Raw genomic sequence first — 20,622 nt, 5'->3', positions numbered from 1 at the left:
GAAATCCCGGGTTACCTGTACCGGGTTCCAACACTACTTTCCCAGCGAAAGCGCCATCGTTGCCAGGGTAAACGAAGCGGTCGCCTGGTTGTTTGTTTGTTTGTTTGTGTCTTGGCGTTTCCTGGATCCTGTTGATGCCTGTTTGGTGACTGTGGTCGGCTTTGATGATGATGCTCCTCGGCCTCGCTGCCCATGCCCTCCCAGGCTAAACCTCCGCCATCAACATTATCGAAACCTGAGATCACTGGGTCGGGTTTCTGGACCTCCTGAACACCGAGCGCCAGCTCCAGCTCCTGCCAGGATTGGCCTGGTGAACGCCAGATCACTTTTAAACAAAACTTTTATTCTTCGGGACTTTTTCAGTTCCTGTGATCTGGATTTTCTGTGTGTGACTGAGACGTGGCTGAGTGTTGGTGAGTCCAGTGCTCTATCTGAACTTTTACCAATGGATTGTTGCTTTTTTTAAAACTCGCCACGGACGTCAGGCAGAGGTGAAGGCACAGCGACTGTTTACATAAAGGATTACAAATGTAAGTAGTGTTTTCTACAGCCTTTGTTCTCCAGCTTCGAACTTACCTCATTTAAATTGAGTTGCACAAACCCAGTTTTCTGCACTTTCATCTATCGCCCCCCAAAATACAATAAGAACTTCATAAACGACTTTTCTGATTTTTGAGCTGGGATTATGCCCAACTATGATTGTGTTCTTATTGTTGGAGACTTTAATATACATGTATGTTGTCCTGATAAGCCACTGGTGAAGGACTTAAGCCTTATTGACTCTTTTAGCCTGGTAAAAAAGCCCTACACATGAGCACGGACACACACTGGACCTTGTTTTGTCATATGGTCTGCCTGTCACTAACTTGGAGATTTGTGACTATGGACTCTCAGATCATATGCCTGTGTTATTCAATGTTGGTTTTACTGCAGTTAAATCTGGCGCTGCTGCTCGGTGCCGTTGGGTTATTAACCCCTCCACTGCCACGCAGTTTTCTGCTGCTTTTAATCAGCTCGGCGGCCCTTCTGACTTGGTCTCCTCTGACACAGAAGAGCTTAATTCCTGGTTTTATTCTTGCTGTCAAACAATCATGGACTCTGTGGCTCCTTTAAAAACCAGGCAGCCCAAGGATAAACCTGAGCCTTCTTTAAAGAAATTTTTCCTAGTATACAACAGTATGTCCTTGACATTATTAACAGCATTGTGTCTTCTGGTGTGGTTTCTGCAAATTTCAAACATGCAGTAGTGCAGCCACTGCTTAAGAAACCTGGCCTTGATCACACAGTTTTAGCCAATTATAGGCCTATCTCTAAGCTGCCTTTACTTTCTAAGGTTTTAGAGAAAATTGTTTTAAGTCAGCTGAAATATTTTCTAGATGATAATGGCATCCTTGAGGCCAGTGGTAGGTGGACCAGTCTCCCGTCTACGGCCTTAAGACTAAAACTTTCAGTCAGGTTTTAAAACACTTCATACCACAGCATCTTCATTATTAAGGGTTTTTAAGGACATCCTTCTAGCATGTGATTCTGGTAACCATGTTGTTCTTGTCTTTCTTGACCTAACTGCTGCCTTTGACACAGTAGACCACAATATTCTAATTTCTCGATTAAATGATGTAGTGGGTATTGGTAGCACTGCACTTAATTGGTTTAGGTCTTATTTGCCAATAGAACTTTCTCTGTCAGCCTTCCGAATCATCCTCTGCTTGTCTGTCATGCGGCGTCCCGCAGGGCTCAATTTTAGGGCCACTGCTGTTTTTACTGTATCTATTGCCTCTGGGTTCCATCCTTAGAAGGCATGAGATCTCATTTCATTGTTATGCCGATGACTGCCAAATTTATTTGCCACTAAAGCAGAAGGATGGCATCTCCATAAAACCTCTCTTGACATGTCTAGATGAGATTAAAGCTTGGTTGGCTCTAAACTGTTTACATTTTAATGAAAAGAAAACAGAAGTGTTGGTGTTTGGTCCCTGTGAGTCCTCCTCCGGTGATTTGGGATCCCTGGAAGTCTATTTTAAACCTGTTGTTACCGACCTTGGTTTTAAGTTGGACACTGATTTTAAATTGGACAACCAAATCAGAGCAGTGGTAAAGTCCAGTTTTTATCATTTAAGGCGACTGGCAAGAGTAAAATCTTTTCTTTCAAGACAGCACCTTTAAACAGTGATCCATGCTTTTATTTCTTCCCGCCTGGACTACTGTAACTCACTTGTGCGGGGATCAGTCAGTCGTTGCTCAAACGTCTGCAGCTGGTTCAAAATGCAGCTGCATGACTCCGCACAGGAACTAGTAAAAGAGAGCATATGACCCATGTGCTAGCGTCTCTGCACTGGCTGCCTGTGTCTTTAAGAGTTCATTTTAAAAATTTCATGTTTTCAAATTCAAATGCCTTCACAGTCTTGCCCCGCCTTACCTCTCTGAGTTTCTTCATCACCACATACCCTGTCGGTCTCTCAGTTCAGCTGACCAGCTGCTCCTGGAGGTACCGAGATCCAGGAGGAAGCTCATTGGGACAGGGCCTTCTCTATTGTGGCTCCAAAATTATGGAATAATTTGCCCTTGCACATTAGAGAGGCCCCTTCACTGTCCACTTTTAAATCACATCTTAAAACCCACTTTTATTCTTTGGCTTTTAACCTCAGTGAGACTTAGTTTCTCTTTTAATTGAATTAGTTATTTAATTAATTATTTTAATTTTCTTTTGTTTGGTCTTTATTTATATCTCATGTAATTTTATTTTGTGGTTCCAATGTACAGCACTTTGTGTCAGCTGTGGTTGTTTTAAAGTGCTTTGTAAATAAAGGTGATGATGATAATGAAAGATGAAAACATTTCTTTCTAAAACCTGGAAGTCTGTTCAGGAGTTAATTTTGAGTCCATCTTCAGCTTGAAAAGGTATGACTGGTCCACCTTGAATAGCACCGGTCCAAACCAGTACACCGCCTGCACCTTCCTTTCAAATCTTTGGCCGTTCATTTGTGTGCGTGCGTTTTGTTTTTTCTAACAACTTGTTTCTTGTCTTTCGGTACCAAACACTCAGATTACAGGTGTCACTGATGTTGTTGCAGGTGAAATTATCCCCAGGTCCGTTTAATCACTCAATGCATGTACGGCTGCAGATATTGTCATCTATGTCAGGCTGCTGAGGGCTTTTCAGCTCAGCTTTAACGTCTTGACATTCACAAGCAGGAGCATAAATGAAACTCACTGTAGAGGTCTAACCTTTCCCCATAAGCAGCTCCATGTTTCCTTGAAGCATAGGTGTGAGCTCAGGTACAGCATGTTCCCACCTCGTGATTGTTTGGTTTGTGGCACAAAGTCATCGTGTTGCTCTTTACAGCCGCCCCACTTTCAATTAACTTTAGTCTTTTTCTATAATACAACAATTTAGAATCATTTTCAAATCTCCAACCATGGTTTCCTGTCCGTGACTGAAAGCTTCATATGTCACAGAAATTATGACCACTGTAGCCAGTGAGACATTCCTATTGGATGAATTGTGAGCTGTACACAGTGTTGCCTCCCCTGCCACCAGCTTGGACTGTTGCTTTATTCTGATGTCTGAGGATATTAGGAGAAAATAAAAAGCTGCTGTGTGTGAAGAAACTACATGCAGGAAACAACCCCATCAACCAGCTTTGAAGCCCATCAGGATAATCTCGTTCTTCTGTCAGAACTTTATTCCCTTGCACATCTCACAGCGAAATCATTCAGTAAAAACAAAGTTATCACAAAAGCTTGTCAGCACTTAGAATAATCTATGCTGCTGATCTACAGGGACCACCTCTAGGGTTTACAGAGAATGACCCAGAACATCCAGGGAGAGCAGAAAATGCCTTGTTGAGTCGGGGAAGAGGAGAGCTGACAAGATGGCAACACTAACTCAAATAACCACTCACTGTAGTCAAGATATGCAGAAGAGCATCTCTGAACACAGCACACAGTCAGGATTTGGTGTGAACATGGACGCATGGATCCTGCCTGCCTTGTATCAATGACGTGATGATGAGGTGGTTTTCTTGACAGTCTTGTGCCCATCAGCAGCAGCTGAGCATCATTTAAACCCCACAGCCTTCCTCCGTGTTTCTGCTTACCACATCCATCCCTTTATGATCCCAGTGCACCATCTTCTTCCTGCTTCCAGCAGGACAGCATGCCACATCGTGATAACGCTCCTTTATAAAGTTGCAGAATCAGTAACTGTAGGCAGTATTCATTGCATTTATAGGATATGTTATCCTTAACATTTCACTAATGGTAACTTAAATTATATTTACAACTTTTGCTCTGTAGGTTTCCTTAGCTGCTCCAGCTTCCTCCCGCAGTCCAGACAATCATGTTCGCTGTCTGAGGGAGCAATCAGTGAATGGGAGACAGGAGGAAAACACAGCTGGGACAAATCAGGGCTAATGAGGGAAGGGAAGCAAAAGCAGACACATTAACATAAGACATGGACTTTCAAAGTAAAACAGGAAACATAACACAGACACGCGGACTTGACAAGGGTATACACCTGACAAGGGAGACAGCGCAACCACGGAACACGGAGAGAAACCAGAAGACAGAGAACTCTAAATTGGCTGTTGGTCTCAATTTAGGATCAATAAACTGCATCAGTTCTACAGAATAAAGTTCTGTTTGAATGCTTAGTCTATGTAAATGTAGCCATTTTCCATTCAAAGCTCATTACTTCAGCTCTGTCACCGATGTTTGTTTCCAGAAGCAGCTTTTCTGCAGTTTCCTGCTTCCTCTCAGAATGGGACTGACAGCAGGCAGAGAAAAGAACAGGAGGGAAAAGCATTCGTTGAGCTTTGCTAAATATAACTGCAATCCATTTACATAGACAACAGGGACCAACAGTCAAATCAAAAGGTTTAGTCACACATGGCAGATATTTGGTGTTCAACTAAACTGGTCTTTGAGAAAATAAGAACCAATCACCAGCTGCCAAAAACACCTGGTTGAGCAGGAGGACAGAGCGAGCCTATCCATTTTTCCTGGGTAATCTTCACAACAGAAAAACGAATAATATTCAGAGCAACAGGTGGTTCAGTGTGACAAAGATGCTGGCAAAACACTTTTATACACTAAACAGTGTGCAGAGCAGAAAACTGAAGACAATTATCTTGGCTGAAGCTGTGCACTTTATTATGTCCACAGAAGTTTTAGTCCAAGTTAGTTTTTGCTTATGAAAAAGAGTTTCTACCAACTAAATGCTGGGATGTCTCTGAGCAAAAATAATTAGTTTAATGAACTGGAAAGAGCAGAAACTGGCCTGTGACACCACAATATGCTGGTTGGAGGGCCATTTGGATTTGTTGGAGCTTGCTTCTAAAAAACCAAATAGCCTTTTTTTCAGCTAGCTCTAGTTTTTGTTATTCTCGGATTAACTGAAATGGTTAGCAAGGCATTTGTGATTTCTGTAAATAAATTAATGGTGTTGATCAAGAGTGTCCACATGAGCTATTTTCAGAAGTATGTATGCATGTTGCAGTAAGTGTCTTTCCTTTTCTGCTGTTTTCCATCACACGTGGCTCCCACCTCTGACCATCTACTGGTGCTTCCAAGCATTTGTAGGTCCTGTATCACAGCAGCCCCTCAGATAAGCAGTGGAGTATACATCATAATTAGTCTCTTTCTTGTTTTGCTGCCACATGTGCTTTCAGCAAAACCTCCAACAATAGCAGCAGCAGTAAGGGCCAACAACAACACACACAAAGGCTGCCACTTCAGAAACACACAGAGGTTGTTGCAGCAGCAGCTTTTAGTGAGACTTTTCCATCTTCTGTCTCTGATATGAAAACAGTGAGAAAAGTTCATGTTTATTCATGAAATGCTCACAAAAGAAAGGCCCACAGAAAAGCCCTCCAGTCACAGAGTTTACAAAACGAAACTGTAGTAGATGGAGTCTGAGTGCGTGTGTTTGGACGGGCTGCTCTTCTACATCTCTGCGAGGACCCTGCTCGGTTTTAGACCACTGGAGTGAGGCTGCTCGTGGTCTCTCACACTCCTGTGCGTTACTGGAAGGGCATTTAGCTAGATGAAGCTGAAGCTAACGGCCGGGCAGTTGTCCCAAAATTAAATGATTCACTGCAGTTTTATTTGTATAGCAGCAAATCACAACAGAAATCGCTTAAAGATGCTTTATATTGTAAGGGCCCTACAATAATACAGAGAAAACCTCAGGATTCAAAGAAGCCTCTTTGAGGAAACAATTGGTGACAGTGAGAAAAAAACCCTCCCTTTTAACAGGAAGAAATCTCCAAGCTCAGAGAATGCCAGCCATCTGCCAGGACAGCATGACAGTCCATCAGCGGAGGGTTGATAAACACGCAGAATATCATTAGTACCATATATAAACACACACACACACACACACACACACACACACACACACACACACACATATATATATATATATATATATATATATATATATATATATATATATATATAACATTTTTTTTTCCTCGTGTTTTTGAGAACAAAGACTCCCAAAGAAATACTGAGACGGGTGTGTTATGTGTGTGTGTGTGTGTGTGTGTGTGTGTGTGTAGAGGTTTGTATGTGGAGCTTTGAGGACTCTGAAAAACTAAGTACACCCTTCCTGCTTTTATAGGAATTAGGAGGGTAAGTAGGACCCAGGAGCTGCTAAAGAGATTCTGTGACCACTCTGTAAAATTGGCATTTAACCGGTCTGGGTAAAAATTCCTAAAACCTTAACAGGTGTGTGATAAAATGGCACCAATCTTCCTAGGTTTGGAAATTGCAGAAAATTCATCCAAAGTTCTGATCATGCAATGGTCAGAGAAACTCCAGGGTGTGCCAGCAGGGCGCCCAAGTGTGTAAAGCTGCATCTGCACAAACAACAAGACTTCTGTAATAAAGTCCTTTGGACTGTTGAGAAGGTGGAGATTCTCTCCATAATGCACAGCAGCAGGTTTGGCGTAAACCAAACACATCAGATCAGCTGCGCAGTTATGATCGTTTGACCATCTTGCAGTCACTCAGTGGCCTCATCTGTTTAACAAAGTATTCTAGAGTTTTCTATATGTGAGGCTGTCTGTCCCACAGCTAAAGCTGGGACCAAACTGGGTCATTAACAGGGCAATGTGTTAGGGGTTCCGAAAGAGACTCAGGCGCAGGCCAGGGTTTCCTTTTAAGCGAAGAACAGTGCGTTTATTTACAGTGAACACAATCACCAAGTGGCTATGTACAATGTGCAGGGGAAACGGGTCCGGGTCGCCAGGGTCCGTGGGAAACAGGGTTAGGGGAAAAGGTGCTCCACACTTTCTGTACAAAAGGCTCCTCCTCAGTCACTCCTCTCAGAATCCGGTTCCAAAAACGATCTAAACACAAAAGGTCGGGTTAGCGGGATAATAACAAAGGGCTTTCAAGATACAGGTTGGCAGATACACAAGTTTGACTGACGCTGATAGTTCAACGATCCAGCGAAGACTAGTGCAGACTCGCCATCTAAGTAGTGCAGTAATCAGCTGGGATCAGCAGCCGGTGTGGTGATGAGCAGGTGTGTGGGCCAGCAGCGGGAGCCCGCAGTGAGCATCGCCGTGGCGAGAGAGAGAGAGAGAGGGTGAGAGAGAGAGGGCGAGAGAGAGAGAGAGAGCAAACAAACCACAAACATATTGCCCAATAGAGGATTGACCAGCAGGGCACAGGGACCATGACAGTACCCCCCCCTCAACGGGAGCCCCCCGGCGACCCACCAGGCTTACCAGGATGAGACAGATGGAAGGCCCGCAGCATACGCTTGTCCAGGACAGCGGCCCGCGGAACCCAGGACCGCTCCTCAATGCCATAGCCCTCCCAGTCCACAAGGTACTGGAAGCCACGCCCGCGGCGGCGAGAGTCCATAATCCGCGTGATGGAATAGGCGGGCAAGCCGTCCACAAGCCGGGCGGGCGGAGGGGGCCCGGAAGGAGGGCACAGGGGGCTATTCTGTACAGGTTTGATTTGGGAGACGTGGAACACATTGTGAATCCTCATGTTGCGGGGCAGCCGGAGTTTCAGAGAGACGGGGTTGATCAGTGCCGAAACCTCAAAGGGACCAATGAAGTTTGGGTTGAGCTTCTTGGACTCAGTCCTGAGAGGAACAAAGCGCGTGGACAGCCATACCTTTTGTCCCACGCTGTATGCTGGAGCTGGTGTGCGGCGGCGATCTGCGGTCTGTTTGGTTCGGTCCTTTGTGCGCAGCAACGCCGTCCGTGCGGCCCGCCAAGCTCGTCGGCACCTCCGTAGATGGGCCTGGACAGATGGCACAGAATGCTCACCCTCGACAGAGGGGAAGAGAGGCGGCTGGAAACCCAGTGAGACCTCGAAGGGAGACAGACCAGTAGCGGAGGAAGTCAGACTGTTGTGGGCGTACTCAATCCAGGGTAGTTCATCACTCCAGATGGACTGGTTGGAGGACGCTGTGCACCGCAACATTGCCTCGAGCTCCTGGTTAGCTCGCTCACACTGACCGTTGCTTTGGGGATGGTAACCGGAGGTCAGACTGACCTTTGCTCCTAATGAGGAGCAGAATTCCTTCCAGACGCCAGACGTGAACTGGGGGCCTCTGTCAGACACAATGTCTTCCGGGATCCCATGCAAACGAAACACATGACGGGTAAGCAGTCGTGCGGTCTCCATGGCCGTGGGAAGCTTGGGTAGAGCTATGAAGTGGGCAGCTTTAGAAAAACGGTCCACGACGGTAAGTATGACAGTGTTGCCTGCTGATTGCGGCAGTCCGGTTACAAAGTCCAAAGCTATATGGGACCACGGCCTGGACGGAGTCGGCAGGGGATTGAGCTGTCCAGCGGGCGGCTGATGAGATGGTTTATTCCGGGCACAGGTCGCGCAGGCGGAGACGTACTCCCGAGCGTCTTTAGTCAGAGAGGGCCACCAGAAGTAGCGCTGGAGGAAGTTGATAGTGCGGTGGACCCCTGGGTGGCACGTAAAGCGGGCAGTGTGGGCCCATTGAAGCACTTGAGAACGTACTGATTGAGGGACGTAGAGCCGTTGGGCTGGCCCACCTCCTGGATCCGGTTCCAACACCTGAGCCTCCCGAATGGCTGCTTCGATCCCCCAGGAGATGGCGCCCACGACACAGGTGGCGGGGAGAACGGGAGCGGGCTCAGTGGTGTCCTCCGAGACTGAGAACTGACGGGACAGGGCATCGGGTTTGACATTCCGGGAACCGGGTCTGTAAGAGATGGAGAAGTGGAAACGGGTGAAAAACAGTGCCCACCTGGCCTGTCGAGCGTTGAGCCTCTTAGCTGATTGTAGGTATGCCAGGTTCTTGTGGTCTGTCCAGACGAGGAAAGGCTGAGCCGTGCACTCCAACCAGTGCCGCCACTCCTCCAGGGCTAGTTTTATCGCCAGCAGTTCCCGATCCCCGACGTCATAGTTTCTCTCTGCAGGGGACAGACGGCGGGAGAAGAAGGCACAAGGGTGGAGCTTACCGTCCTTCCGTTGCGACAGAACCGCTCCAACCCCTGAGTCGGACGCGTCGACCTCGACCACAAATGGCTGCGTGAGGTCGGGTTGGATCAGGATGGGGGCTGAGGCGAATCGTTTCTTCAGTTCTTGGAAAGCTGCCTGAGCTTCTTTGTTCAACTGAAAAGGAAGCTTGGGAGAGGTTAGCTGGGTCAGCGGCAAGGCAACTCGGCTGAAGTCCCGAATGAACCGCCGGTAAAAGTTGGCAAATCCAAGGAAACGTTGCAGTTGGTGCCTATTAGGAGGTTCCGGCCACTCAACAACGGCTTTTACCTTCACAGGGTCCGGGCGGAGGTTTCCTTGGTCGATTATGTACCCCAGGAATGCAACGGTGGAGACGTGGAACTCACACTTTTCTCCTTTGACGAACAATCGGTTTTCGAGGAGTCGTTGCAGGACCTGTCTGACATGGGTCTCGTGCTCGGATTGGTTTCTGGAAAAGATCAGGATGTCATCTAGATAGACAAAAACAAAACGGTTAATGAAGTCTCTGAGCACGTCGTTCACCAGGGCTTGGAACACCGCAGGGGCGTTAGTGAGACCAAAGGGCATGACAAGGTACTCGAAGTGGCCGAGGTGGGTGTTGAAGGCGGTCTTCCACTCATCGCCCTCACGGATGCGAACCAGATGGTATGCGTTTCGCAAATCCAGTTTGGTGAAAACAGTAACCCCCTGGAGGAGCTCGAAGGCAGAACTGAGGAGCGGCAGAGGGTATTTATTTTTTACTGTGATGTTGTTTAATCCGCGATAGTCAATGCATGGCCGGAGGGTTTTATCCTTCTTTTCGACAAAGAAGAAGCCTGCCGCGACTGGAGAGGTGGAGGCCCGAATGAGGCCGGCAGCCAGGGATTCCGTGATGTACTTGTCCATAGCGTCTCGTTCTGGAAGTGAGATGCTATATAGCCGACTGGTGGGTAAAGGAGCTCCCGGGAGCAGTTCGATAGCACAGTCATAGGGTCTATGCGGAGGGAGTGACTGGGCGCGGGCCTTTTGAAACACCTCAGCTAGGTCGTGATAAACAGAGGGCACATTAGTTAAATCAGCTGATTCCAATACCCCAGAAGAGGGCGTTTCAACGCTTGGAGGCGAGGCTGCTTTAAGGCAGGTCATGTGGCAGTCCTCCCCCCACCCAGTGACACGCCCCTTCAGCCAATCTATGTGAGGGTTGTGCTGTTGTAGCCAAGGATGGCCGAGAACTAGTGGAGTGCGAGTTGCTTTAAACACCAAAAAACAGATTTCTTCAGAATGATTGCCAGAGAGGGTGAGCTCGACAGGCTCCGTCACCAGAGTGATGTCTGGAAGGCGTTGACCTGACAATGCCGTAACACGTAATGCATGAGGCAGGGGCTCCAATAGTAACCCAAGTTGCCGGGCTAACTGACAGTCAATAAAGTTTTGTTCCGCCCCAGAGTCGATTAACACCGATAGGGAGCGGCTCTTAGAGTGAATGGAAAGCGTGGCTGGTAGTGTTAAACGGGGAGGAGCTTCTTCCTGGCTCAGCTCGCCCACCAGTACTCCTACCATCACTGGCGGGCGCGCCCTTTTGCCCGCGAAGGGCAGGTAGCCACAACATGTCCCCTGTGACCACAATAGAGGCACTCACCGGCGGTAATCCGGCGCTGACGCTCCGCCGCGGTGAGATGGGAGCCGCCCAGCTGCATGGGTTCCTCTCCGTCCCCGCTCTCGTGAGTCCGGGAGGGGCCGGCATCCGCCATGGCGCCGGTGCCAGAGATTCCCGCAGCCTCATGGAAGTTGTAGTTCCGCTGCGACCGGCGAGCCCGTAACCGCTCATCCACCTTAATGCACAGGGACATTAGCTCATTAAAGGAGGCAGGGAGATCACGCATGATTAGCTCGTCCCTTAATTCTTCTCTGACATTGTTCAGCAACGTGCTCCGTAGCGCCTCCTGATTCCACCCTGCCTCTTCTGCCAGAATCCAGAAGTCGATAGCGTAATCAGACATGCTCCTCCTACCTTGTTTGAAGTTGAGGAGACGGAGAGCAGCGGCCTCTGCCCCGGTGCCTGGGTTAAACACATTCTTAAACTTGGAGAGAAAGTCAGCGTAGGTGATGACAGGATCAGAGTTTAACACAACCTGGGCCCACTTTAGTGCACGGCCCCTCAGAAGTTGAACGAATTAAGTGATCTTCGCCCCATCGTTGCCATGAAAACGCTGCAGCTCGCGAAACGTCAGAGACACCTGAGCCAAAAATCCGGCGCATTTGTCAGACTCACCCGAGAATGGTTCCGGTGTGGGTAAAGGTCCGTCAGACGGCGTACCGACCCGCGGTGAGCTACCTGACGCTACGGCGGGCGGTGCCGCCTGGGGAGCCGGGCTGGGCGGCTGGGGATTCCCTGGTTGCGCATTTCCCTCCAGCGGTATTAACTGCGCCACTGCCAGGGTCAATGCGGCGACATCCTGCCGTAGCTGCCCGAGCATTTGTTCATGACGGGCCAGCGCGGCTTCCTGGGCGGCCAGAGCCCGGCCCACGGGGTCCTGTCCTGCTGAGTCCATAATGGCTGGATCGTTCTGTTAGGGGTTCCGAAAGAGACTCAGGCGCAGGCCAGGGTTTCCTTTTAAGCGAAGAACAGTGCGTTTATTTACAGTGAACACAATCACCAAGTGGCTATGTACAATGTGCAGGGGAAACGGGTCCGGGTCACCAGGGTCCGTGGGAAACAGGGTTAGGGGAAAAGGTGCTCCACACTTTCTGTACAAAAGGCTCCTCCTCAGTCACTCCTCTCAGAATCCGGTTCCAAAAACGATCTAAACACAAAAGGTCGGGTTAGCGGGATAATAACAAAGGGCTTTCAAGATACAGGTTGGCAGATACACAAGTTTGACTGACGCTGATAGTTCAACGATCCAGCGAAGACTAGTGCAGACTCGCCATCTAAGTAGTGCAGTAATCAGCTGGGATCAGCAGCCGGTGTGGTGATGAGCAGGTGTGTGGGCCAGCAGCGGGAGCCCGCAGTGAGCATCGCCGTGGCGAGAGAGAGAGAGAGAGGGTGAGAGAGAGAGGGCGAGAGAGAGAGAGAGAGCAAACAAACCACAAACATATTGCCCAATAGAGGATTGACCAGCAGGGCACAGGGACCATGACACAATGATCCTGAGCACAGCAGTAAATCTGCAACAGAAATTTCCTGATTGTACTTCAAAGAACTGAAGCTATTCTGTTAAAAGAGGCTTACAGCAAACAACACAAGTTCTTATCGTCTTATTATTGAATAATGGGGTGTACTTAGTGTCTATGCAGTCTATGAAAAACGAAGTACACCCCATGATTCCTGTATTGATGCATGCATATTTGTTCCCTCTAACTTTATTCATACTTTGCTTCTGAGATGTTTTTATTCAGAGTTGTTCCTCTGAGTTCTGAAACCTTCATATCATGAAAGTTTTGTGTGGGTGAATGGACTCTGTTTTTTCCAACTCAACTACTGACGTCAGCATCAGAAATATGAATGAATCCATACTCACATTTCCCTCTGTAGCCTGGAGTGTGTGCCCTGCAGCAGAGACAAGTTCTTTTTGCTTCTCACTCCCAGATTTCTTTTGCTTTTCATGCTTGTTGTCATCACACATCCAACAACAGGAGTTGAGAAAGTTCAACTTCCTATGGCGACATTTAAAGTCTTTATGGTGTGGAGTTTTTCACGTATCCAGCCTGCTGCATCGAAATGTGTTTTTCCTGCATATGTTTGATAAGGTGCAGCTCTCCTTTTAAAGTGAAATGGCTCAGGTGGATGGATGTGTTGACAAAGTGTGTGAACTTGATACAAGAGAGGCCTGTTCGTGTCTTGTTTCCCACTAACAATCAGAGTTTTTCTTTTAATCATCACTGCGACTTTCCCTCAGACAAACAAGCTGTGAGAATCAAAAACAAGCCAAAGGCAGAAGTCAGACAATACATGCACAGATAAGATGCTTCCAGCAAATTTCATTTCATAGTGCTGCATTTTGATCGAACAGAGATCTTTTCAGGTGCTGCCAACGAGAAGCCACAAAGCACACCGAGGAAGGTGGTTGATCTGCATGATTGAAAGTCAATTTTTTCTCAGGCTGAGACAGTCAGAGAAGAGCTGAATAACACTGTCTGAGGAAAGACACATGCTTAAATTCAAAGTGTAAAAAAAGAGTACACAAGTAATATTCACTGATTACGTCTAATGCATCAACATGGTGAAATACAAACGCAGTTTTACACTGATGTGTAAGGGTGAAAAGTCGACATGAGCAACAAAGCATCTGAGAATATGGAAACATGAATCCGAGGTATGGTCTGCCTGCGATGGATGACCACCATCAGGCAGCTCAACCTTAGAAAAGACCTAAAGCTAGACCTAAAGCTAGAACTAAAGCTAGAACTAAAGCTACATTTAAAGCTATACCTAAAGCTTTGGGGTACCGACAAAGTTGCTTTGTGAATGTTTGCATTAACATGAGTGAAACAAAGTCATGAAACCAACCAGGCTTTAGACTCACACATTGGGAGCTTCCTGTCTTGTCTTCCTGGGAAAGCACTGACTGGAATTTTGTTGAAAGTCTTCAGAGTGTTAATTTTTGGGGCTGATTTTAAGTAACAATGATTGACTAAAGGCATTATAAGAAACCGCTACAGATCAAAAATTATTCGATTTTGTTGAAATACTGCCAAATCACTATTATCTTTAAGGTGAACACCTTAAAATAATACAGACAAAAGCTCACATAGAGAAACACTTCAAATCCACTTAAAAGAGAAAAGAAGGTGCTAGAAGAAAAAAAAGGTGGAAGAAAAGCTACAAATTATTGTTTTCCTTCACCATCATTAAAACCAGTTAGTTTAGATAAGACTTTGAAATAACTGTCTAAATTACTGTGCAAAATCCTCAAGGTGTCCACACTAGTTTGGCCTCCCTGGGCCAGTAAATCAACTTTTATGGTCTGTTAAAGAAAACACTTTTCTGCTTGAACAGGTGGAGAGGTGGAGGGGTGATGGAGGCTGTCACTGGAACCGTGGTAACAAGTGTAGCTGTTAACTTTAGAAAAGCTCTTCACCTCACCTGCAGTGACTCCTTCCAGGAATACTGGCCTGATAACAACAACCCAAATATGATCCATATTTGCATTTTATTTGACTGGTAGTGTTAAGTCAAACTCAGCCAGTAGTCCACCTTGGTTGGGTCAAATGTCAGGTGTGTTGTGACATTTGAGTCTCAGCTAAGCCATGAAAACTTTCTGTGACCCACTTCCAGTCCAGCTGAGGACTTGTGTAACTTTTAAATCAGTCACTTGGCACCTGTGCAAAAGCAGTGCTGATTAGGCCCAAATGTGTCTGCTCCTTGAAGGACAATGGGAATGTCCACTGTAATTTATACTAATAAGATGTCATAATCAACCATTTTGCTCATAAGTATTTTTGTTTTTACAGTTTACACATGAGTGGAACACCAACACTGTGGAACCGTCCTCCTCCCAGGTTTATGATGTTTAGCAAGACACTAAGATCCGCCACACTCCGACCGAGTACGAAATGAAGCCTCTCCTTGCCGTCTTGGTCCCATGGTTTTTTCTAAAGTTTTTTTTTCTTTTTTAATTGTTTGATGAAGGCATCGGATTCTTGGGCTTCTACTGAGGGTTTATTCCAAGCGTCCTAACTTTGGATTCTCATACAGGCTAAGTTTTGGATTTCTTTATTATTCAACTATCAGGTCTGATTCCGTGTGATATTGTTGAGTCCCTGATTTCTGTCTTCATGTTTCTGTATGACCCTGTGCTTTGGTTCATGGGTCTCACTGTCAGTTATGTGTATTGAGTTCTGGATTGTTGTGGCTTTTCTGGATATTGGCATTTTTGCAGCATGTGGAGTGTGAAAGCAAAATGACAGATGGATCCATCTCAGACGTACCTCTAATGGGAGCCGACAGCTCTCAACTCCCAGATGAGCACAAACACTCACATGCAGAGGCACAGGCACACACAATAAATAAATAATTTACAAACTGCAAAGAAATTAGAAGTAGGAAAAGTTTATTTGTACCTCTAAAAGTTCATGCAAACACACACTGACATAATCCAGCCTTCCAGATGAGTAATGGCCCGTAGCAGCAGGTGCCTAAGAGGATCTCGGGAAAGATGCCAAGCGCTGCCCGAGTGCTGGCAGCAAATCAGAGCAAACACAAATCAGCAGCCCGCCTGCAGCACTGAGATGATTCCTGCTCTGCAATCAGCAGAGTTTGCTGTCGCTTTAACTTTTTTTATTATACAAACGTTTCTCATCTTTAATGGTGGAGTCAGGTGAGGTGAGAAGCAGCTGGCTGCTGTTAATGATGTGTAGCTGGAAAGACACATCTGTTCTTTACGCAGCACAACGTGTTCATTAAAGAGGTTCACTGTGTAAAAGAAACACATGCACGCCTCAGTTAATTTATTTACTTGCTGACAATCCTCTTATTATGTGCAACTTACGCTTTGATACAACATTTAAACATCAGCAGAGAATTTCAGGGCCAAAGAAGTGTAAATAAGTGCTAACAGTGTTGTGTGGATAATGTCTGAAATAAAATACAGGACTTATGACCGTTATTATTAGTTGTAGTAGCATATTTGACAAGGATGTTGACCCTGTCCAGACATACCTAGTAGTCTGTTACCACATGCTAACTGGCTGCTTAAATTAAAAACAAGACAAACCTGCCTCCAGATAAATAGTGAAACAGGAGTTAGGAGTGAAGTTACAGTGCAGCAGAAACTTTCAGTGAGTAGGAGAAGCAGCTGGTTGTGGCGACTGCAGGTTGCAGGTGATGCTGTCGGGAGGTCCTGCTGCGAATTCTCAGCTGCTGCTGGCTTCATGCTGCTAATCAAGCTGGCAGATGCTCGCAGAAGGGGTTTTACTACAATTAAAATCTATTTAAAAATCTATTATCTCTATCCTTTAAAAACATGAAATTTTCCCAAATAAAAATCTCTACCCCATGAAATTGATACTTGTGCGCTACAGCTTCACATGAGCCTGTTGTCTGCTGTGAAACTCAAAGTCCTGGGTGTGGGATGCTGATCATTTCTTTGACACGCGTCTGTGTGTCAACTTTGACTAAAACTAACAAATCAAATGACACAGAATTTAAAACTAACACATTCTGGTCAAAGGAGTGAAATGAAACTTCAAAAAGTTAAACAAGTCTTGAGAGGATTTAGGTGACTCCTGTGACAGCCAATCAGCAGAGGATATAATGAAGTTGACACACAGAGGGCCCCCGGTCCTTGTTACTCTGCACCGGCTGATTGTTACTGACAAACTGTGTCTCGCTGCAGTGCTGTGACGTTCACGGCGAGTCACTGAAATATCAAAGAGATGCAAGCACAGAGAAGGAAAAAACCTCTGTGCACCTGAGGGGGAATAAAATCCTCCACCGAGTACTCCGTGTGGCCTTTTGTGTCAAACATCGTACTGCAGAGCTGATTTTCTACTTCTTTCTGTGTTTGCAGTGAGAAGGTTGAATGCACTCGGAGTTTAATTTGTGCTCATGAGGATTTTAAAAAGGGAATGGTGAAGGTCGGTGTGCTGCTCTCCTGTTTAAAGGAGTATCAGAAAGCCAGCAAGTCTGATGGGTGTGACCTCTGCCCTACACAGAGAAGCTCTTTGAAGAAACGCCGCTGACATTTTTTGCGTGTTTGTATCGAGCTGGGCTGTGACCTGTGTAAAATGCATTTGACTGACATGATTGACCTTTTTCCATGTGTCTCTAACAATCGCTGAGCATCAGACTGACAAGGTCAGGTTCCTCTCATGATGGCGTACGCTCCATGCATCTGCTGGTATTATAATCCTAAATCCATTCTTTGGAGTCTCCGCCCATCACTCATTCTGTTTTCCATCCGTTTCATCGTTGCTTTTCATATGCAAGTCCCAATGGGAGTCAAACTGTCAGTTCCATCGAGCTTGAGTACATTTTTACACCAGAGTAAACAATCGAGGGGCAAAACTGCTGGATTTACTGTTTTTACTGCGAGGATCTCTCATGTTTGCTTCTAAGCATTTCCGTGTCCTGCCTGACAAACAAAAAGCAGCATGAATTCATCTTGTCATTGTCAATCCAGTGTTAGCATCTTACCATTTTTAGCATTAGCAGGTGGTTTAGTAGGTTCAACTATTTGTGAGGACAAAGACAAGTAAGCCCATTTAATTTATGCTGCTCAGATGCGTTTGTGGAAAGAGTTTTATTCTTCACTGCGATGACTCAGTTGGCAGTTTCTGGTCAGATGTGGCTGAATTATCATCTGGTTTTCATTGTATATCCTGCCATTAGGTCTCATTATTACTAGCTATAAACCATTTCTAGTCATCCGTATGCTGACGACAATCAACTGTGCCTCTGCTTTTAACTGACTTAATGCAGTGAATGGTTGGACGGTAAATATTTTTATGCAGTTTAACACAAATAAGACTGAGTCTTTAATTATCATTCTGGAGCTCTTTCTCATCCACTGTTCAAGCTAGCGCACATAACTCTTTAACTGTTGATGCTCATAACAAGTTTCTGACTCGCGCTTACTTTTTCTATTTAAGACATATTCCTAAACTTAGGACTGTTGTCTCTATTTTGTTGTCTGTATAATGCATCTATTAATTGCCTCCCAACTGTACAAAATGCTTTCAACATACTCTGCTACAAACAAGTGTCTGAAGAGGATTCCAGTCAGGTCTAGGTATCATTTTAAAATCTTAGTTCTTTCTTTTATGAACTTACGAGACAAAGCCCGCACTTATATCATTGATAACCACTCCTATTCTCCACGCTGGATCCCTGGGTCTTCTCGTGATTCCATGTACCTGTCTGAAAACTAAGCTTAGCTACAAAACCTTTCCCTCAACACTGTGGCATCCTCCTCTGTTCAAACAGACATTTGGGTCAACTCTTGTGGGTTTTTTTTTACTTGCTTTGTTCTTATGTATTCATTTTTCAGATGTATGTACACCTTTTTCAAATGTAAACCCATTGATGAAGGCAACTGTTTCAACTCTGTTTGCCTTCTGGATTCATTCAATACAGTTACAAGTGTTTAATACAGAAAAATGGGACATGCTGTGGAGAGACTCACCACTTCTGACAACTCATTAGTCAAAAAATTACTATTAAGTCCTATTGCCTTTTGGTGCGACTGATGAAGACCATAGAAACTTTGGCTCACAGAATCTGCTTCTAACTAATCAGCATCAGACTGTAAGAAGAAATGGCCTACATGAATATTTGTTTGGTGTGACGTTGCCTTAAAGTGAGAACTGCATGTTGTTTTCTGATCTGCAATCACAAACAAAACTGACTGAGGTTGTGGGAAGATTGCAGTCATTATTAAAATAAACCAGCATGTCTGATTGGCGGACGCTGACCCATCCATCCACTTCAGCATCCTCCCTGAGAGCTTTTATTCTGCTTTGGTCTCCAGAAAGGTTTATTCTTCATCTTTAAATACAGATCAGTCTCCATATTTATATGCTGCTCACTTCCAACAAATAATATGTTTTGGGCAGAACCATCAGACACAGAAAAAAAAGCAAAACCATAATAATGGAAAGCTTTTCATGAACATCCCAGCTGTCACAAAATATTCGTACTCAACTTGTGTGACAAACATTTTTTATGGTGTTCAGGGAGGAGATGGTGGGTTTTCTTAAATTCTAATTAGCCAACGCTGAGTTTTGCAAAAACACTCATTAGTGAGACAATCCATGCAGTAATGACTTTATCCTCCAAAGACTAAAAATCAAGCCAAACAAATGTGTGCAGGCAGGGATACACAAGAACTCTGAACATAGGTTGTATTATTGGAGAATTACATCATATAAATAAGCGTACAAGTTATACTGTGTGTGTGTGCGTGCGTGCGTGCGTGCGTGCGTGTGCGTGCGTGCGTGCGTGTGTGTGTGTGTGTGCGTGTGTGTGCTTGTGTGTATGTGAACAGATAGAGGGTTGGACGATTCAATGATTCAGTGACTGAAGACATTTGTCACAGCAAACCTAAAACAAAACATTAATACAATAAAATAAAGTAAATAAAAATAAATGTCCAGATAACTTTGTGAGAACCTGGAAAGAAATTAGAGGTTAAGACAGGTTTAAACCTTCAAAAGTTTACCATACTATAATTTATTTATATAGCACTATCACACTAAAAACAACACATGGTCAACCAAAGCTGTACAGCAGAAATATAAAGAGAACACGAACTACAATAAATAACTAAATAAATAACAATAAAATAACAATGTCAGTTACCCAGTGAGTCAAAAGCCAGTGAATAAAAAATTAGTTTTCAACCTGGATTTAAAAACCACCGCTGACGTAGATTGCCTAACTTGAAGAGGAAGATCATTCCAAAGCTTCGGGACCACAATAGAGAAGTTTCAGCTGTGATTTAGGGAGTGAGAGCAACAGCTGCTCGGCTGCCTGGAGTGAACGAGGGGGGACATAGGACTGTACCACATCGGACAAATATACAGGCGCCATTTAAGGATTTAAAAAACAGTAAAAGGATTTAAAAGCGATCCTAAATTAAATTGGAAGCAAGTGTAAGGAGATCCGAAGTAATATGCTCAAATGTTCTTTTACCAGTTAAAAACCGTGCCGCAGCATTTTGCACCAGTTGTAGGTGTGACCAAGTCCCCTGGCCAACCCCTATTAAAGGGGAGTTGCAGTGATCCAAGCGTGAGGTTATAAAAGCAAAAGGTTTAAACAAAAACTTGAATAATGCAGGTGACTTACTTGGGAAACTGCCATTCTTGTTTAACTGTCACCTGGTTCCTGATTCTGAGTTTTTCTTTGCAAAGCAATTTCCATGTAAAATGTATAAAAGTTACAAATTTCAGGAAGAATAAATAAAATGCATGCCCGGGATGGACTCCAACACGCCCTTTCTAATACGTTTGCAGCAGTGCTCAGACATATGCCCCCAAAACCATTGAATGTTCTTAAAAGGGACGACCAACAAAGCATCGAGTATGTGTGGCTGTGGCCCTGCATACAGGCGGGAGTAGGCAGGAGTCACTTTAACAAAGAAAGACCTTTAGCCAAAATGAGCTTCTGCGTTAGGGACGTCCCCGGGGGCCAGGAGTGTCGAAAAAGGTCACTGTGCCCCC

The 20,622-nt window shown here is 45.3% G+C and overlaps 1 protein-coding gene and 1 long non-coding RNA gene across 7 annotated transcripts in view; one reads left to right on the top strand and one right to left on the bottom strand.

Annotated features, from left to right (window-relative positions):
- nmbr (neuromedin B receptor) overlaps window positions 1-20,622 on the top strand; it is a 99,784-nt gene that overhangs the window by 69,935 nt on the left and 9,227 nt on the right. The gene's annotated exons all lie outside the window — the stretch shown is intronic.
- Window positions 7,156-7,464, bottom strand: LOC113006729 (uncharacterized). Its single transcript, XR_003269798.1, has 2 exons — window positions 7,435-7,464; window positions 7,156-7,352 (listed from the first exon to the last, which is right to left on the bottom strand). It is a non-coding gene; the product is annotated as an uncharacterized LOC113006729 (long non-coding RNA).

Source organism: Astatotilapia calliptera, chromosome 15, assembly GCF_900246225.1.
Source record: "Astatotilapia calliptera chromosome 15, fAstCal1.2, whole genome shotgun sequence".
In the NCBI taxonomy this organism is placed as follows: Eukaryota; Metazoa; Chordata; class Actinopteri; order Cichliformes; family Cichlidae; genus Astatotilapia; species Astatotilapia calliptera.
This window is presented reverse-complemented; position numbering and strand designations above follow the sequence as displayed.